The 18,430-nt window shown below is 39.4% G+C and overlaps 2 long non-coding RNA genes across 3 annotated transcripts; both read right to left on the bottom strand.

Moving 5' to 3' along the window:
- Positions 1-1,650: 1,650 nt before the first annotated feature.
- Positions 1,651-3,872, bottom strand: LOC144899673 (uncharacterized). 2 transcript variants are annotated; one of them, XR_013628008.1, is made up of 2 exons: positions 2,863-3,872; positions 1,651-2,202 (listed from the first exon to the last, which is right to left on the bottom strand). It is a non-coding gene; the product is annotated as an uncharacterized LOC144899673 (long non-coding RNA). The 2 variants fall into 2 exon arrangements; XR_013628007.1 differs by having other exon boundaries at positions 1,651-2,205.
- Positions 3,873-3,940: 68 nt separating this feature from the next.
- On the bottom strand, positions 3,941-10,655 carry LOC144899672 (uncharacterized). Its single transcript, XR_013628006.1, has 3 exons — positions 10,639-10,655; positions 10,388-10,506; positions 3,941-4,088 (listed from the first exon to the last, which is right to left on the bottom strand). It is a non-coding gene; the product is annotated as an uncharacterized LOC144899672 (long non-coding RNA).
- Positions 10,656-18,430: the final 7,775 nt, after the last annotated feature.

Here is an 18,430-nt window from a genome sequence, read left to right on the forward strand (position 1 = left end):
TAAACAACTGTAGTACAGCCCATAGATCAGTAGTGTTGCTATAATTATTGCCATGTAAAGCTGACCACTGACTGTTGACCATGCATGAAATGCACTGAGAGGCCAACTCAGTTCATGTTCATGGAATCCTGAAGGAATAGAGTATAATAAGCCAGCAGAATGCTCTTTGTCGATCGGGTCGAGATGAAGTGTACTCACTTGCCTGGATTTACGTTTGACTCACTCATAGGTTATGCAGGGCTGCAAAAACGTGCATGGTTAAAAGAAAGTTCATAAACCTGATGGGACAAACAATCATCTCTTCTAAACGTATTATTTTAATGAAGTTATTTCACAGATGATGTCTAAAAACGCAAACATCTGCAAAAAAAAAAAAAATCTGTTTATTTTGCGACCATTTTCAACCTTGAATGGAGGCCATGACATTGTTTTTAGTAATACTGCAGATGTATTATCTGTGAGTTATCTTTGTAATGTCTATATTTCTTCTCAGGGTCAAGAATGAGTGTCTGGGGAGACAAGTTCTTCATGTTTGTCACCACTTTGAATCAGCTGACCTTGAAACTAGACTAGGCTAGCAACCTAGTATTTTACCTTGATAGACATTCTTCCCAGCGGCACACAAGGTGGAGTGGTCTCTACATGAGCTCTGTGATTGACTGGTGACGAGTCCGGGGTCTCGGCATTCAACCCAAAGTTATCAAGCCTCCAAAAACCCTGAACAGGATGCCACCAAGTGTAGTTATGCGGAAGTACATTGATAAACCCCAACTCCCTGAAGCCTGTTGACAGCACAGGCTTTGAGATGATTAGACATGAAATAACACCCCTATATTCATGTCTACCCTCTCATATTACCCCAAATAGTATACATAAAAATGGAAAATAAGCCGTTTTAAACAAGAATAAGACACATGCTTGTGTGATGTTTCCCTTTACCTGCAATAAAAGCCAATTCCGACATTACAGTAACATTACTGACACCTAGTGACCAGTGTAAACATATCCAGTACATATCATTCCCAGCATATTTGAATGCATCTTCCGAATGCCTTAAAGTATGTTAAATGTGCATCGATTCAACCATGAAGCAGCATGATATTCATTTATATATTGTCAAAAAATGGTGAAGTGAAGCTGCAAAATTTGAAACGCAAAGTTGCAAGAAATTACTATATGGCCTTTTGTTAGAATATTTGGTCATCATGTTGGTCATCATGTTACCCAATCAACGGTATCAGAACATGTTAACACAATGGGCTCACTTCTGTTTGCCTTATGATTGATTTTCATGTCACTACGCAGAACGCCGTGAACTAAAAAAATATTTGTTCAAAAACTTTTTCACCATTTTCTTTTCCAATTACTTAGACCTTTAAACTCATATTAAATAACTAGCTTATGATAACAATATTTATTACAGTTACTCAACAGAGAAATAAGTAATGGCCTTTCTACAGTGCTCATCTTCTTTGGCGTTTTTTCGAGTGGCTTTTGTTCCCGTAGCTTGTGGAGCAGTTTGGGTTTGCCCCAGGCATGAAGTGTACTCACTTGCCTGGATTTGTGTTTGACTCACTCATAGGTTATACAGGGCTGCAAAAACGTGCATAGTTAAAAGAAAGTTCATAAACCTGATGGGACAAACAATCATCTCTTCTAACCTTATTATTTTAATGAAGCTATTTCACAGATGATTCGGAAAGTTGCATAAGAAAGGTCTGTTCTTACAAAAGTCCTTTGAAAAACAAGTCAACATGATTCAGAATCATCTTATCCGAAAAACAATCTCTAAGCACAAACATTGGCAAATCATCTCTGAATTTAAAACAAATGATTGACTCCATTAAAAGCCACAGATCTTATGATAGGCATGCATATGAAGTAAAATACACAAAATACTGTATTTGTGACTGTGGATGTCACAGTGAACAACGTTATCACCACAGCATGAATAAATTAGAGCTGGAATCAGAGATTCACAAACACAAAGTCCAACCAAACTATTTCTATTTCCTGTAGTACTGCCAAGCAGCAAGTGTTCGTAGATCCATCTCATTTGAAGAAAGAACAACAAGTCCGTGGTTCCAAATCATTCAGAGGACTTGAATCCACTTTGAAACCGACATCATGCTTATAGTTACTCTTTATTCCAAATCTTTTGTTCAGAACATCAAGAAGAATGAAGCTGGATCTGGATTTTATCTGCTGATGGAAAAAAAGTAAAAGGTCAAAATGCACCCATTTTTATTATTGTGATAGTAGTTTGTAGTAGTACAGAACTGCATAGTAGCCATCACATTAGATTGTGTAGCGTATGGAGAATGATCTATACTGTATTGTACTGTATTGCCTGTATACTGTATGTACTGGTCTATGATTCCAATTCCCAAATTCCCACATTCCAAAAACAATTCTAAATTGTATATAGGTATGAATATGAGTGTGAATGGTTGTTTGGCTGGCGACCAGTCCAGTTTGTACTAACTGTCACCCAAAGTCAGCTGGGATAGACTCCAGCATATCCTAGTGAGGATAAGCGACATTGAAAATGAATTGTTTATGACAAATTGCTAGTATATCTCACTCCAATTTTTTTTCCAGTTTTTCTAATTTTTAAGCTCTACTATATTATTATTAATAATTTAATAATTTTGATAATAATTTTAAACCAAAACTAAATTATAAGCAGAAAACCAAATGATTCATAGTCAATGATCAGCACTAATGTTTTTTTTTTCATTTTGAAAAAAACACAAAAAATATGTCTAAATTCATACCACAAATTTGCATATATTTATAGTGAAGGCATCATTTAAAACCTGCATTATAAAAATGGTGGTTATTATGAAGAAGCGAACTCACATTCTGTGTTGGGTGGATGGGTGGTGTTGCTGGCATGTCCTTGGAGTGGTCAGGCTGGACTGATAGTTGAGGATTTTGGAGAAGGATTAAAAGAAACCCTCTCGCTTCCTGGTTGATAAGATGTAGTCTTGTTCACTGTGGCCCATGCATTCTTCTTTGTGGAGTCCTTAATGATTTGTGCTTGTACAGAACACCACGGCTTCAGCTTGGGTGGACTAAGGGCGATGGACAATGGATGCGAGCTGGGAGGCTCACTGTTAAACAGCATAAATGTGGTGAGTATCATCAGTGGGTTCGAGAGCAGGGCCATGAATGAAAGTGTCTGGTTTCTCCGTGATTCTGCACCAAAGATCACGCAAAACAAATAGTCTCTGCATGTGCAAATCTAGACGCACTGTATGTACAAAAGCATTGCATTGGAGTGTCATATTTGGACACTATTATCCAATTGCCTATTGTATTGACATCAACAGTGACCTTTGCATTATGTTTCCTTCCTTTTCATTTCATTTTTCTCATTTGTCACTGACTGGCACCTCATTCATATTTGCTACCTGGCAGTCAGCAGTTATTACCAATATGACCACTAGAGGGGCTCGCTACTTGAGTTTAAAGGCCCAACATAAGCTGATGGAGATGATTGTTCTAAGTGGTTTGAGTGACAGGACTCGTTGTTTGACCTCAGTGTTACTGGAAGGCCTTGTGCAACAACAGCTTGACTTGCATAACAAACAAACAGCCTGGAAAATATTATATGAATTTAATATTTACCTGATGATCTTTAAAATATAGGCTGAGATGCAGGTCAGTTTTTGTTGTCCTGTTTTCTATTTACACAATGGAAATGTTTTATTTACACATCCAAACATTATACGGTGCATTCTTGTTTCATTGTGGAAAAAAATACTATATTTTAAAGTAAGGCTATCTGTTATCATTCTAGAAAAAATATATCTATATTGATGATGTAACTTTCTGTCACAGCCTCTTTCCGTCCTCCCGTCTTGTCAGAAGGCACAGGCACAAACCACAGCCACCACCACTATGTTGCCGATGGTTGCCAGGACAGCAATCCACAGCCAAATTGTGTCACTAGACACTTTTCCGTCATCCTCCGTCTCCGAGGGACGGGAATAACCGGCGTTGAGATTGGAAGTGGATGTCTGCAAGGACGTATTGCCATTGTATGGAGAATCCATGAAGGCCTCACACGCAGCTGGAAAATGCTGTTGGGACAAAGAGGAGGCGGGATCAAAAATTTGGAAGAAGCAGCATATTAGTGTAAGAATAGTTAGTTTCAGAATATCACAATACATGTCAGAATTCATGTTTCCTCTCAATGAACCGAAATTCCCCAGTGTGGGCAGCACTCATGCAGCCCCAGTTCATGACAATACCACCACATGTAGACAAAACACAATCATCTTTTTATTATTCATTTTCTACCGCTTATCCTCACAAGGGTCGCGTGGGTGCTGGAGCCTATCCCAGCTGTCTTCGGACGAGAGGCGGGGTATATGTCATATCATTGATATACGTAAAAGGTGCTCAGCGGGACTTTGTAGGATTTCCATCTTTTGTTTGCCTATAAAAACATGTGATATCGAATATATGTCTGATATCAGCCAAAATAACAATAAAACAGTAAAGACGTATATGTAGAATATTTATTTTTTGGTCATTCATTCATTCATTTTCTACCGCTTATCCTCACGAGGGTCGCGGGGGTGCTGGAGCCTATCCCAGCTGTCTTCAGGCAAGAGGCGGGGTATACCCTGGACTGGTGGCCAGCCAATCACAGGGCACATATAGACAAACAACCATTCACACTCACATTCATACCTATGGACAATTTGGAGTCGCTAATTAACCTAGCATGTTTTTGGAATGTGGGAGGAAACCGGAGTACCCGGAGAAAACCCACGCATGCACGGGGAGAACATGCAAACTCCACACAGAGATAGCGGAGGGTGTACTTGAACCCTGGTCTCCTAGCTGTGAGGTCTGCGCGCTAACCACTCGACCGCCGTGATGAGTAATAGCTTTTATTATTCATAATGATAGTGCTGATCATTGACATCTTCAGTTGTTACCTTGTACCCAAATCATTACAAGTAGATTTGACATTCATAAAAACAATGGAATCGAGCTTTAACTTGTACAAACACCCCCAAGTTAAAGGGTCAAACTCAGTTGAAGCCAGTCAGCTGGACTTATTCATGGTGGCTGAGCAGCCCGTTTGTGTCACTGACGATCCCGTGAGTGTCGCGAAACAGCTTGCACTTGTCTTGTTGTCTTTTTGCAGAGGCGCTGTTCAAATAAAGATGAGAGAGTCACTCAACACTTTTCTTTTACAGGCCTCATTCCACAGTTAAGAGCTGGGAGTAACATGAGAAAGTAAAGCTGGAGGTGGTTTATGTGTGCGGAGGATTTTGGTTATTAATCATCATGCAGCAATGTCTCCTTGTTTCTTCACTATGACTGCTGTGGACTCCCATGCCCTCAAGGGACACACACATATCCAGCTGAGACAAAAAAAAAAAAAACTGGGATTCATTTCCTGCTTCATTGGTTCTCTCTAGGGTTTTCTTTTTTTTCAGGTTGATGCATGAGGAATGTAAAGCCAGACTTTGTTCATCTCTTGAGAATAAAACCTACAGAGATGCAGATTGGTGCTCACTTTACAGTAGACCATTGCTGTGGGTACAGCCCCCTTTAATTGTTGGAGCATGTTGCCCTTTGGACTAATACAGTCGACCGTTTCAAGGTGAACACAATGTGGTCGAGGTCCATTTTGTTAGAATTTTGAAATTAATCCTATACATCCATTTTCTTGAAGAAAAGATAATTTTGTGGGCTGCGCGGTGGAGGAGTGGTTAATGTGCAGGCCTCACAGCTAGGAGACCTGAGTTCAATTCCACCCTCGGCCATCTCTGTGTGGAGTTTGCATGCATGGGTTTTCTCCGGTTTCCTCCCACATTCCAAAAACATGCTAGGTTAATTGGCCACTCCAAATTGTCCATAGGTATGAATGTGAGTGTGAATGGTTGTTTGTCTACGTATATGTGACCTGTGATTGGCTAGCGACCAGTCCAGGGTGTACCCCGCCTCTCGCCCGAAGACAGCTGGGATAGGCTCCAGCATCCCCGCGACCCTCATGAAGAAAAAGCGGTAGAAAATGAATGAATGAATATTACTCATCAGTGACAAGAGTGTGATGATGATTTGTTTGTCAACAAACATGTGTAAAGTGTTCACTCTGTGTGATGCAACCCAGTTCTTCCTTTTGTGACCACAGAGTCCAAGTCCTGCTTTGATTGTATCTCATTGTACGACTTTCTACGCGTCTTCTTCTCCATTCAGACTCTTCCTTGGGTTGATGGTGATGTGACAAAAGTGACAGCGGTGCTATTCCTGTTATCTCTTGCCCTAAATGAGACCTTTTCAAGCATAAAAACACAAATACAAGGCATTCCGAAGCTGCACTTAAAGACGTGATATGTAGTATTCTATACTGGTCACTATATGTGTTTATTGTGTAGTTTATACAATGTAGGCTATAGAGGCCAGTGATGTTCTGCATGCTGGCTTAAAGCTCAGTTTTCAGACATGTGAAGGTCTGTAGAAAAACCCCAAGCTCACACTAGCTACGTTTACATGGACCCAAATATTCCAATTCCATTCGGGTTATTTGCTCAAACGGAAAGAATCTAACCTTTGCATACACCTCATTCCGAAAGAAAAGTGCCAATCCGAATGAACATATAATCAGATTCATAGGGGTGGAATATTCCTTTCCCCAATCTGATTGAGATATCTTGTATCCGCTCAATCGGAAAGTTGCCAGGGTGCGTTTTTTTCAGCGCATGCATGGGAATATTCTGTTAAAAAACGTATAAAGAAATTAATAAAATATATCCATAAATGGTCATTTATTTATAAAATATATATATATTATATATTATCTATATGTATGTGCATTTATTCATTTAAAATTATTATTGTTATTATTATTATTATTATTATTATTATTATTATTATTATTATTATTATTATTATTATTATTATTATTATATACATTTTAGACAAATACTATAATAAATTAATAATTAAATTAATTTTTAAAAATTTTAATTGTAAACTAAATGTTAAATATAAAAATAAAATCTCTTCAATTTTTTTCCCAAACATTTTTGCATGTACTGTATTTGATAATTAAGCACTCTAATGAGTCGTGGGAACACAAATACACATTCGGCATCAACACTGTGACGTAACACGCAGACGTCTCTCAGGTTTTGAAAATGGCGGCGAGCAGTCATCACTGGACTACAGCAGAAAGTTCGTTTTTGATACAAACTTTAAAAGAACTGAACCTTCCAGTTGCTGCTTTAAAAAAAAGCGTAGCAACTGTGCCTCAATCACACTGTCGTCCGCCATCTTCGATGAATCACGTGATGTTGTTTACATTTTACTGTGCATGTCCCATTGACTATTCCGTTTGATTATTGCGGTGCATGTATGTAGATAGGAGATTGGAATATTCCTTTCCATGTGTACTGGGCGGCACAGCGAACAAGTGGTTAGCACGCAGACCTCACAGCTAGGAGACCAGGGTTCAATTCCACCCTCGGCCATCTCTGTGTGGAGTTTGCATGTTCTCCCTGTGCATGCGTGGGTTTTCTCCGGGTACTCCGGTTTCCTCCCACATTCCAAAAACATGCTAGGTTAATCCAAATTGTCCATAGGTATGAATGTGAGTGTGAATGGTTGTTTGTCTATATGTGCCCTGTGATTGGCTGGCCACCAGTCCAGGGTGTACCCCGCCTCTCGCTCGAAGACAGCTGGGATAGGCTCCAGCACCCCCTCGTGAGGAAAAGCGGTAGAAAATGAATGAATGTATACACTGTCATTTGGAAACATTCCATTCGGAAAGAGGAAAATCTCCTCATGTAAGCATGGCTACTGAATCCCGAACGGCTCAGATGAAGCCTCTGGAAGTTTTCCGCACAATTGTAGGCTCACATTAGCTCCGCACTGTGCAGACGCCGTACGACACAACGGAAAGAATGTTTTTGGAGATGCCAGCGCACTCTCTGGCGAAGCTAATGGGAATATTGGGAGCCATATAGGAAGTCAGATGCCTTATTCACACTGTTTTTGGTCATTTTTATGGTAGACTGGGGTTAAGTCAGAAATGTAAACATAAAGTGTCTGGCAGGCCATCACATATTCTTTTCGTGGCGTATACCCATGAGTCAGTGAAACTCGAGTCTTTGTCGAGCGCCGGTGATGCAGCTTTAGGCAGTTTGAAACAGTCCAGCCTATTACATGCGTACATAACTTTATGTTACCACAAATGTACTCGGACCACACAAGTTGAAAAATAAACTAAACAGGTTTAATCCTGCATTGTATGCCCAGTTTGTCACAATTCATAGATATGGATTGCAAGCATTGTATGGAATAAGTGAAAACCCCCGTATCATACGAGGGATTAAAGAAGCATCATTAGTCACACCCTCTTAAATGAAAACACGCAACCATCAACGTGTGTCTTGTTCTTTCATTCTCAGATGAGTGGGGGGGGGCCTTCAGTGGTTAAGATACGGCCGCATTATTTATAAGAAAATGTCAAGAGCTCTTTGCTGCTTATTATTTATATTCAAACTGTCTCAGAGGATATATCATGTGCTAAGAGAGACTCAGTAGAAAAAGACCACAACATGAATACAGGATCCGATATCATTTGGACCCCACAACACTCAACTTTTTCCCCAACTCATTAAAATGTCTCCGCCTTGGAGTCATGTCTGTTTGTGCAGCGCAGACATAGCATCATTACAAACATGAGATACGAGTATGAGTCCAGTGTAAACGACTTGTTGCTTTAAAATAAGAATTTTTATTTTATTGTTGGCCACAGACTTTTGGTGGATGAAAGTGCTTATAATGATTATGATATAGTTGTATTTTAAACCTTCCAACTAAACAATCACAGAAAACACAATAAACTAGTATTATATCATCCTGACACACTTCCAACATCAAAAACCATGACCTTCATACGTTGAAGAAAACCAACTGAACCCCACATGAGCAAGCTGTTGGTGGCGGAGGCAAGGAAAAACTGACATCAGTTCTGATAAATCTTTTCAAGCGCTGCCTGTGCTTGATTATGCTGCTTATGTCTGTCATCGCTATCACTTTAAAGGACTGACCCGACCTTCTTGGATTGGTTAGCTCATTTTTAGCCCAAAATATGATGCTTAGAAAAAAAACATTTCAATGAGGAAAAATTGTTCCCTTATGTCCAGATTTAAAATGAGATTTTTTGTATTTTTGAAATCTTGTTTCTGTTAAAAAACATATAAAGAAATTAATAAAACATATCCATAAATGATCATTTCTTTATAAAAAACTATTTATATATATTATTATATATTATTTATATGTATGTATATTTATTCATTTAAATTTATTATTATTATATAAATGTTATACAAATACTATAATAAATTAATAATTAAATTAATTAAATACAGTGATAAAATTGTAAAATAAATGTTAAATATAAAAATAAAATCGCTTCAATTTTTTTCCCACACATTTTTGCATATACTGTATTTGATAATTAAGCACTCTAATGAGTCGTGGAAACACAAACACACATTCGGCATCAACACTGAGCTGGATGTGGGGCGCCAAGGTGTTTATTCACAGTAATGTTCCGATTACATAAAACTTAACCTCTTTTGGAACATTTTCCTGACTCTAACAACTCTTTTAAATTGAGGCGCTTCAAATATTTCTCATGTGTAATATTTGCTGAACTTAGGGCATAATGAAAATATACAAAATCTCATGTTTAAATAAAATAATAAGAAGAAAATAAGAAAAATAATTATAATAAATATTTAAATAAATATAATTTTGTTAACCAGTAAGATCGGAAAAAGATTCCAAAGTAAAATTCCATGACTTTTGACATAAAAAACACCATTTTTTTCTTCTAGCAGGTAAGCTAAGTTACAGACCAACACCACCAAGCTCACATTTACAAACACAGCCAGCCAGTTGAGGACAGTGAAGGCGAGGATGTTCACTGAGATGTTAGCAGTCAGCATAAAAAGAACACGTTGAAACTGCACAAAGGAATTTATGTAAGTGACAAAAGCCCGCTCATGCTGATAATGACATAATATATCTTACTCCTATACTAGTTTTAAGCAGCACCACAGTACATTATTATTTCATAAAGAGACCTAAATTTACAGTATAAACTCCACTTTTATCTTTACCAACAGTACACACATTTAATGAACTTACAATGCATCCCAGTTGATTATAGTGATACTGTTAAAACTATCAAGATGAATGCATAAACAGTAACAAAACATCTTTTTCCATGCAGGATATTAATTCAAACAAAACTTTTACATTTTCCATCATATACAAGTGCCACAAAAGCATCGAAAAGACAAGTAAAAAGATAAGAGCGGTAGGAAGGATGAGAGGTACCTACTGAGATCTGAATGTGAAGTAAGAAATAAGGTCTCCACTGTCCTCCTGTCCTCTTCTACACCGACTGAGACATAGAGCTTGCACACTGAGAGAAAGATCACTTTAATGAGACCTCGCTCGCTGTTAGAGAGAGAGAGCGAGAGAGTGTATGAGAGAGAAAGAGAACAGTTGATGACCACTCACTAAGGACAAAGTGTTGATGTGTTTGTGTGTGGGGGGGGGGGGTGCATGTGGGGACATGAGAGGACGTACCAGCAGACATTTAAATTTGGTGTTAGGGGAGGGGCTTTGTCTCAGGTGTGAGCCCACCCCAACAGATGATACACCCCCAGGTGGTAGCTATAAGAGAACACACCAGACTGAGCAAAGAGATGAAAGGGAGAAGGAAGGCGTGGACACCACAGACAGATGACGAGAAAGTGGTGAGGATGGGATAAAATAAAGGGATGAGGGAATGGAGTTGGGGATGAGGACAGATGATGAGAGGGTTGTAGAAATGACGTATGAGATGAGGAAGAACTGATCAAACAGAGGTACGGAAGAGCTGAGGAACCATGAGATGGAGGTAGGGAATACAACCAGGGGGGCATAGGGTGGGTTGTGCTAGCATCATGGTGGCTTATGATGAAATGGAGGTAGGATCATGGAGATCATGGAATGAAGTAGAGATGAGAGATGAGGATGACAGGACAATGAGATGTCAGGAGGGGATTGAACAAATTTAGGTAAAAACAGGATAGAAAATTGTCAAGTGGGGAGGAGGTTGGATGAACAGATGATGAGGTTGAAGAAATGATGAAACAAAGGGAAATGAAGAAAAACATGATAGATGAGGTGGAGATGAGGAAGGAGGATGAAATAGAGCTGGAGGTGAGATTAGGGCCGAGTATGAGAATGAAGGGATTCTAGTGATTGGGATGAGGTGTGAGGATCCTTAACTAAGATGAGACAGAAAAGTAAGAAAAACATGAGGTTGCATTGACAACGTTAGGAAGATGAGGAACCAAACGATAAAGGTGGAGTGATGAGGTGTGTAGAATCAACAGATGATGAGTTAGATGATGAGAGTAGGATCATAAACTGATGAAATGGATGACAAAATGACGTCGGAGGATGAACACGTGATGCGAGTGAGATGAAATATGAGGATGAAGAGATTGCTTGGAATGTTTTAGGGTCAAGAGATGAGGTAGAGATGATATAGGATGTTTAATACTAGAATGAAAGGATTATGGGATGAGGCAGGGGTAGCTGGGAGAAGCACAATGGGATAAAAGGATATGTAAGTCGGGAAGATGAGGGGATGCTGGAAGAGAAGCAGAGATGAGGAAACGGGATGATTGGATGCGGGTGATGATACCAGTAGGATGATGATGATTAGGATGAGATTATATGCTGTGTATACATGACATGGAGGTGAAGATGAGATAAATAAGCAGAAAGATGAAAGGATGATAGGACATATGGAGTGACGTGATCCAAGATATGATATTTATTTCCTCTTTGCAGGTTTCATGACTAGAACATAAAAGTTTAATCCTGCCCATCAAATCCATTGCTTCTGTCTTGCAATGTAACATGACAACATAACATCAAAGCATGAGATAAAGTAGATAAACTCATCTTATTCAAGTGCTTATAAGGTCAAAAGGTCAGTAACTATAAGTAACAGACTTGCTGATTGCTTCTTTATGTCCCTCTGTGTTTCAGAGTGTAATGGCTGACCAGAAAACAATCTACTACCAATAGGAGTTCCGGTGCCGCACATTTTTTTCCTGCAATCTCTCAAGCCGTAGTTCTCATCCCAATTGTACACATCCCGGAATAGCGTGTAGTGCCGTTGGATTTATTTGAGATTAAAAGCAAATATTTACTGCATCATCCTCAAAATCTGTGATGAGGAAATCGTTGCAGCATGACACATCAATGACTTGTGATTCCGACACAGGTGATCGTGGAAAAGCTCCCACTGCATGTGATGGAAAGGCTGCTTGCGCGTGCACCACATGTGTGTGCTTGTGATGGTTTACACAGTTACATAATGTTCTAGTTAAGAGGAGAAGTTAAGAGGAGATTGAGAAAGCGCCTCCGGTGATCCCACACATACACACTTGGACACAAATGGATGCACACACACACACACACACACTTATAGCAGTAACACACATCATAAATCACTGAATGTACTAAAATGCTAAACTACCGTAGAGAATGTAGTTTATTTAAAATGACTTACTGTACTACTAGTTACTGCTATTCTTTAAACAAGGTTTCCTCCTATTGGCTTGCCAGAGATGATATTTAAATATTAGAAAAAACACATTAGGGCTCTAAATGTATGACTGTTCAAACGAGAAGAAAGATGAACAGAAAAGAGAACAAAAATAAAAAAAAACTAGGAGGGGTGAATAAACAGCCCAGCCGCAGCCAGCTGTTCCTCTTCCCACTAAAACATCTGTCGGGGCAGGAAAACGACACAAAGCAGGGAGATGAAAGGAAACAAAGAGTAGAGGATAGGCCAGTTCTAAAATAAAAGTACAGTCGTCCGTCATTTATCGCGGTTAATTGGTTCCAGACTCAACCCAAGATAAACGAATTTCCGAGAAGTAGGATTATTCATTCATTCATTCATTTTCTACCGCTTTTTCCTCACGAGGGCCACGGGGGTGCTGGAGCCTATCCCAGCTGTCTTTGGGCGAGAGGCGGGGTACACCCTGGACCGGCCAGCCAATCACACATATAGACAAACAACCATTCACACTCACATCCATACCTATGGACAATTTGGAGTCGCTAATTAACCTAGCATGTTTTTGGAATGTGGGAGGAAACCGGAGTACCCGGAGAAAACCCACCCATGTACGAGGAGAACATGCAAACTCCACACAGAGATGCCCGAGGGTGGAATTGGACCCTGGTCTCCTAACTGTGAGGTCTGCGCGCTAACCACTCGATTGCCGTGCCGCCGAAGTAGGATTAAATATTAAGTAATAAAATAGTATAAAAACTATTTATTTTACAATGTGAAGACAGCTGGGATAGGCTCCAGCACCCCCTGTGACCCTCGTGAGGATAAGCAGGAGAAAATGAATGAATGAATGAATGATTAGAGCCCTGTAAACATAAAATAACACCCCTATAGTGACCTTTACACCACATTGTGCAACTCTTACAAACAGGCTATGGGATCTCTGAATGGACACAAGAGACAGCCGCCACTTTAAGGCCTAGAAAACTACTGCGGTAACAAGTGAGCTGCAATTTATGTATTCTAAACTTAACAATGGTGAGAAAACTAGTGGGGAAAGACACCTAAGTTGGGGAAAAACGCCAAAGTAAAAAAAAAAGTAAAAAAAACATACCACTTCCACACTGAATGGGAGGAAAACTTATTTTTTTCCACTATCTAGTGCAAGTAAAGGTAATGTCTTATTAGTGTAACACTACTAACACCGAGTGACCAAAACACTATATATGACTTATCTTTCAATATTTTTGGACTAAATATACACCATAGTTAACCACAAAGCAGCGATCATTCATTAATTAAATAATAATTTAAAAAAAAGATTGGGTCTCGTCTTATAGGAACACATTTTAATACATTTAATACATTTACAAAGAGATGAAATTTATCTTCATAACGTCCAACTTATTGAGCCATGTGATGAAAAGAAAATACTCCAGCTTGAGTATGTCTGGGGGGCAAGATAAGGCTGAGTGAATTCACGACACACACGGGGAAGCAGCAGGAATAACAGAGAGGAGAGAAAGACAAAGGAGTGAGAGAAGTCCGAGGTGCGAGGTATGTAGAGCCAGGTGGGTGAGGAAAAGCGAGTGGAGGGGAAAAAGTGACAGACAGAGAGAGGGTGAGATGAGAGAGGACGGGGGCACGTGTTCCATGGGTGGCTGAATCTTCGCTTATCTTTGCTGGAGGCGCCCAAGCTGACAGACGAGCAATGAGCAACATTCACTGACATCAGCGAGCGACGTCCTGCTTTCACAAGATCACTTTGGATGCTCCAAACACAGCACACCACAGCTTGAAAGGTGTGGGTGTGTGAATGCACGCGTTCACAGGCGTACGAGAACACGTTTTATTGGGTCAACCTACACAAGTAGGTCCCAAAGTGGTCAGGTTTATTTCTGCTTGAGGTCTTTAATCATATGGCGTCCTCTTCCCTTCTGTTCCCCATCTGCCTCCTTTTACTATACAAATACTCGCCTAACATCATTCAACCACTAGTACAATTCCATTGTGTCACATTCAGGACATAATGCTAAAATAGTACACTTAGTACACTTGCATCTAATCCTCATCATCATTGGAATTCAGGACAAGAGATGTATACAAAATTCTGCTTAACAAAATTAGGAATGCCTTGTTTTGATTGACCTTGTCAAAAGGAATAATTACCCCACCGGGTGCAAAATTGCAAAAACGAGAGTTATTGTTGGCGTTCAGTCTATACCCCTGGACCTCTTGGATAGAATTTTTTTCTCATTAGGTTTTATATTGTTTTGTAATCCTGCTATCTAATGGAATTGACAACACAATGTATTGTTTCCTCCTTTCAGCTAATTGAATTTAACATTACTCTTTGCATTGTAAACATTAACATTTTCTCTTGGGTTTCCTGAAATGTCAGTACAACGACAAAAAGCCCCGAAATATTTTTATTTTTATTTTTATTTTTATTTTTATTTTTATTTTTATTTTTATTTTTATTTTTATTTTTATTTTTATTTTTATTTTTATTTTTATTTTTATTTTTATTTTTATTTTTATTTTTATTTTTATTTTATTTTACGAGGCTGCATGGTGGCGGATGAGTGGTTAGCACGCAGACCTCACAGCTAGGAGACCAGGGTTCAATTCCACCCTCGGCCATCTGTGGAGTTTGCATGTTCTCCCCGTGCATGCGTGGGTTTCCTCCCACATTCCAAAAACATGCTAGGTTAATTGGCGACTCCAAATTGTCCATAGGTATGAATATGAGTGTGAATGGTTGTTTGTCTATATGTGCCCTGTGATTGGCTGGCCACCAGTTCAGGGTGTACGCCGACTCTCGCCCGAAGACAGCTGGGATAGGCTCCAGCACCCCCGTGACCCTTGTGAGGATAAGTGGTAGAAAATGAATGAATTAATGAATTTTATTATTTTACATTATTACCAAAAATATGTCTTGGTTATCGCAGAAGAAACTCTGTGAAGAATGGATCGCTCTATTTTTTTCGAGTTGGGACACTATAGACAGATTCTCACTTTCATCTCACTTTGTATGGACTTATTTCAGAAGCAAAATGCACATGAAAGGGTTGAAAAAGCCACTCAAACCAGTGTTCCCTTTTTAGTTTTAGTCTAATTTCCAGGCGCTTATGAGTGAATTAGTCGCACTGTACAACCCTGCACGTTGATGAGCCATACAAGCGCACTACATATTTCTGATAATGGATGTTCAGCCAGCATTTGATACAATGGAAGTGCAATGTAAAGGTTCCGAGTTTACACAAGTTGTAGAGGGAATTACTTATGATTACTTTTTTGACGTTTTTAGTGGTCATCGCTTCACCCCAACAAAAGCATATTTGTGAAACATGAAAGCATATTAATGAATCTTAGAAGAGGAGCACAGATATGCGTGCAGATAGGACACACATCCCACCCACAAACCTCTTATGCTCCTTGTGTATGTTTCATGCTCTGTTAAGCTCCATTTCATTAACTCTGTGCTCTGCTGAACAGACAAAGCAGCCTGTGTTAATGTCGCATGTACAGAAGTGGCGCCATTAGACTTCCTGTTAGCACCTGAAGTAAAGAAAGCAGCTCAAGGCTCAAACGGAACCTTGCCCAAAACCCAAAAAATACAATGACGGATTGGAGAAGTGTTTGATTATCACTGTGGTGTGAGGAATTCATCCACACGCAGCGAGCGACTTTACCATACAATGTAACATAAATGATACATGTCGGGATAGAGAGATTATCCTAATCCAAAACATCGTATTACTGTAAAACAAGCTTGTCGTGCAAAGGTGTCCCATCGGGCATCCAGAGGCTCACCTGTCTGATTAATTCAAATGAATTTAATGTAGAGTTACAAGATAAAAAATAAAACAAACTACAATACTGTGCAAAATGACTAAAATTTTCAACATTCTGACCTGAGAGCCAACAAAAATAAACTTTCAGTATGAATCCCAATGTGACAGCATACTTACATAACATTGCCATTGTTTCCATCAACATGCGTGTGATGACTTTGTATGTGTCTAATCTGTCATGCACCCCCCCACCCCCCACCCACCCAACACACACACAAATACACCGCTGAATGAATAAAGCATTATGGGGCTTATAATATGCGTGCCATGAGTCCTGAGTCATTGGCCTGTGTGCCTAATGTGTTCAACAGCAACGTGTCCTCAGGTTATCACTAGAGGTTGCCTCAACTCTCTATTCCGATATCATGACAGGCGCTGGGAATTTCTGAATTAAAACTCAAGTCAGATTATTAGATTTAGCAGCTTTGATTACATTAATTAGGTTTTCAAAAAGATGGTGACAGTTTTTTTCCTTATGAGAACCTACTGCTGTCATTCAGCAATTTTATATCTCTCTTTGTTTATAGTGCCTATTTGCTTCAGCAGGGAGTTGGGGAGGGGGGGGGGGATTTCAGAAACATTCCTAAAAACACACCAAAACAATGTCAGGTCATCAGAATAATAATGCCAACTGGATTTAAATAATAACCAAAAAAGATCAGAAACCCAGATGTGGGAGTTACGTAATTGTAGTAGTCCAGGTCAGACACACAAGGCTGATTTTGTTCCTGTCATATTTAATACAATACAATTATACAATTATACAGTACAATTTAATACATACAATATCATATAAGTTCATGTGAAATTGCAATACAGTGGTCAGGATACCGGTCAACACATAGGAAATAGTTATAGCAATCTATTTCAAGGTTATGGTGTCACACTCATAAAAACTTTATTCTAACTGTACAGGCAATGTTTGAAGTTCTTCATGGTCATACATGTGTTCTTAATTAAGACATAAAGACTATACCATTCTACGATTCCACTTCCAACCCCCGCCCCAACGGTGGCCCAGCCCACTTTTTGAGAAGCACTGCCTTACTGCCTTTCAATTCAACTTTAGATATTTTGCAACCAGGGCTGCACAGCTGACAAGTGGCCTCACAGCCAGGAACCCGGAGTTCAATTCCACCCTCGGCCATCTCTGTGTGGAGTTTGCATGTTCTCCCCGTGCATGTGTGGGTTTTTGTCCCACATTCCAAAAACATGCTAGGTTAATTAGTTAGACTCCAAATTGTCCATTGGTATGAATGTGAGTGTGAATGGTTGTTTGTCTATATGTGCCCTGTGATTGGCTGCCGACCAGTCCAGGGTGTACCCCGCCTCTCGCCTGAAGACAGCTGGGATAGGCTCCAGCACCCTCGCAACCCTCGTGAGGATAAGTGGAAGAAAATTAATGAATGTGGTTAGAGCATAAAAAACTGTTTATTTTACAATTATTAGAGCCCTGTAGACATGAAATAACACCCCTATAGTGACCTTTACACCACATTGTGCAACTCTTACACACAGGCTATGGGATCTCTGAACAGACACAAGGCATAGAAAGCTCCTGAGGTAACTAAATGAGGTAAAACTAAAAACTACTAAGGTACATAAATCGGGGGCTCACTATAGTGAGCCCGATTTATGTATTCTAAACTTAAGAATGGTGTGAAACAAGTGGGGGAAAACAGCAAAGTAAAAAGCCAAAAACATACCACTTCCACACTGAATGGGAGGAAAAAAAATTTTCCACTATGTAGTGCAAGTAAAGGTAATATCTTATCAGTAACACTACTAACACCTAGTGACCAGAACACTATATATGACTATTGTGACTCCAGCATAAGTGGTAGAAAATGCCTTACTGCCTTTCAGTTCACCTTTAGATGTTTTGCAACTACACAACAGTCAAGCACATGTTAAGACTGTCAATTGAATCATTGAAAGA

Source organism: Doryrhamphus excisus, linkage group LG8 (assembly GCF_037039965.1).
Source record: "Doryrhamphus excisus strain RoL-2023G ecotype Guam linkage group LG8, RoL_Dexc_Guam_v1.1, whole genome shotgun sequence".
NCBI classification, from domain to species: Eukaryota; Metazoa; Chordata; class Actinopteri; order Syngnathiformes; family Syngnathidae; genus Doryrhamphus; species Doryrhamphus excisus.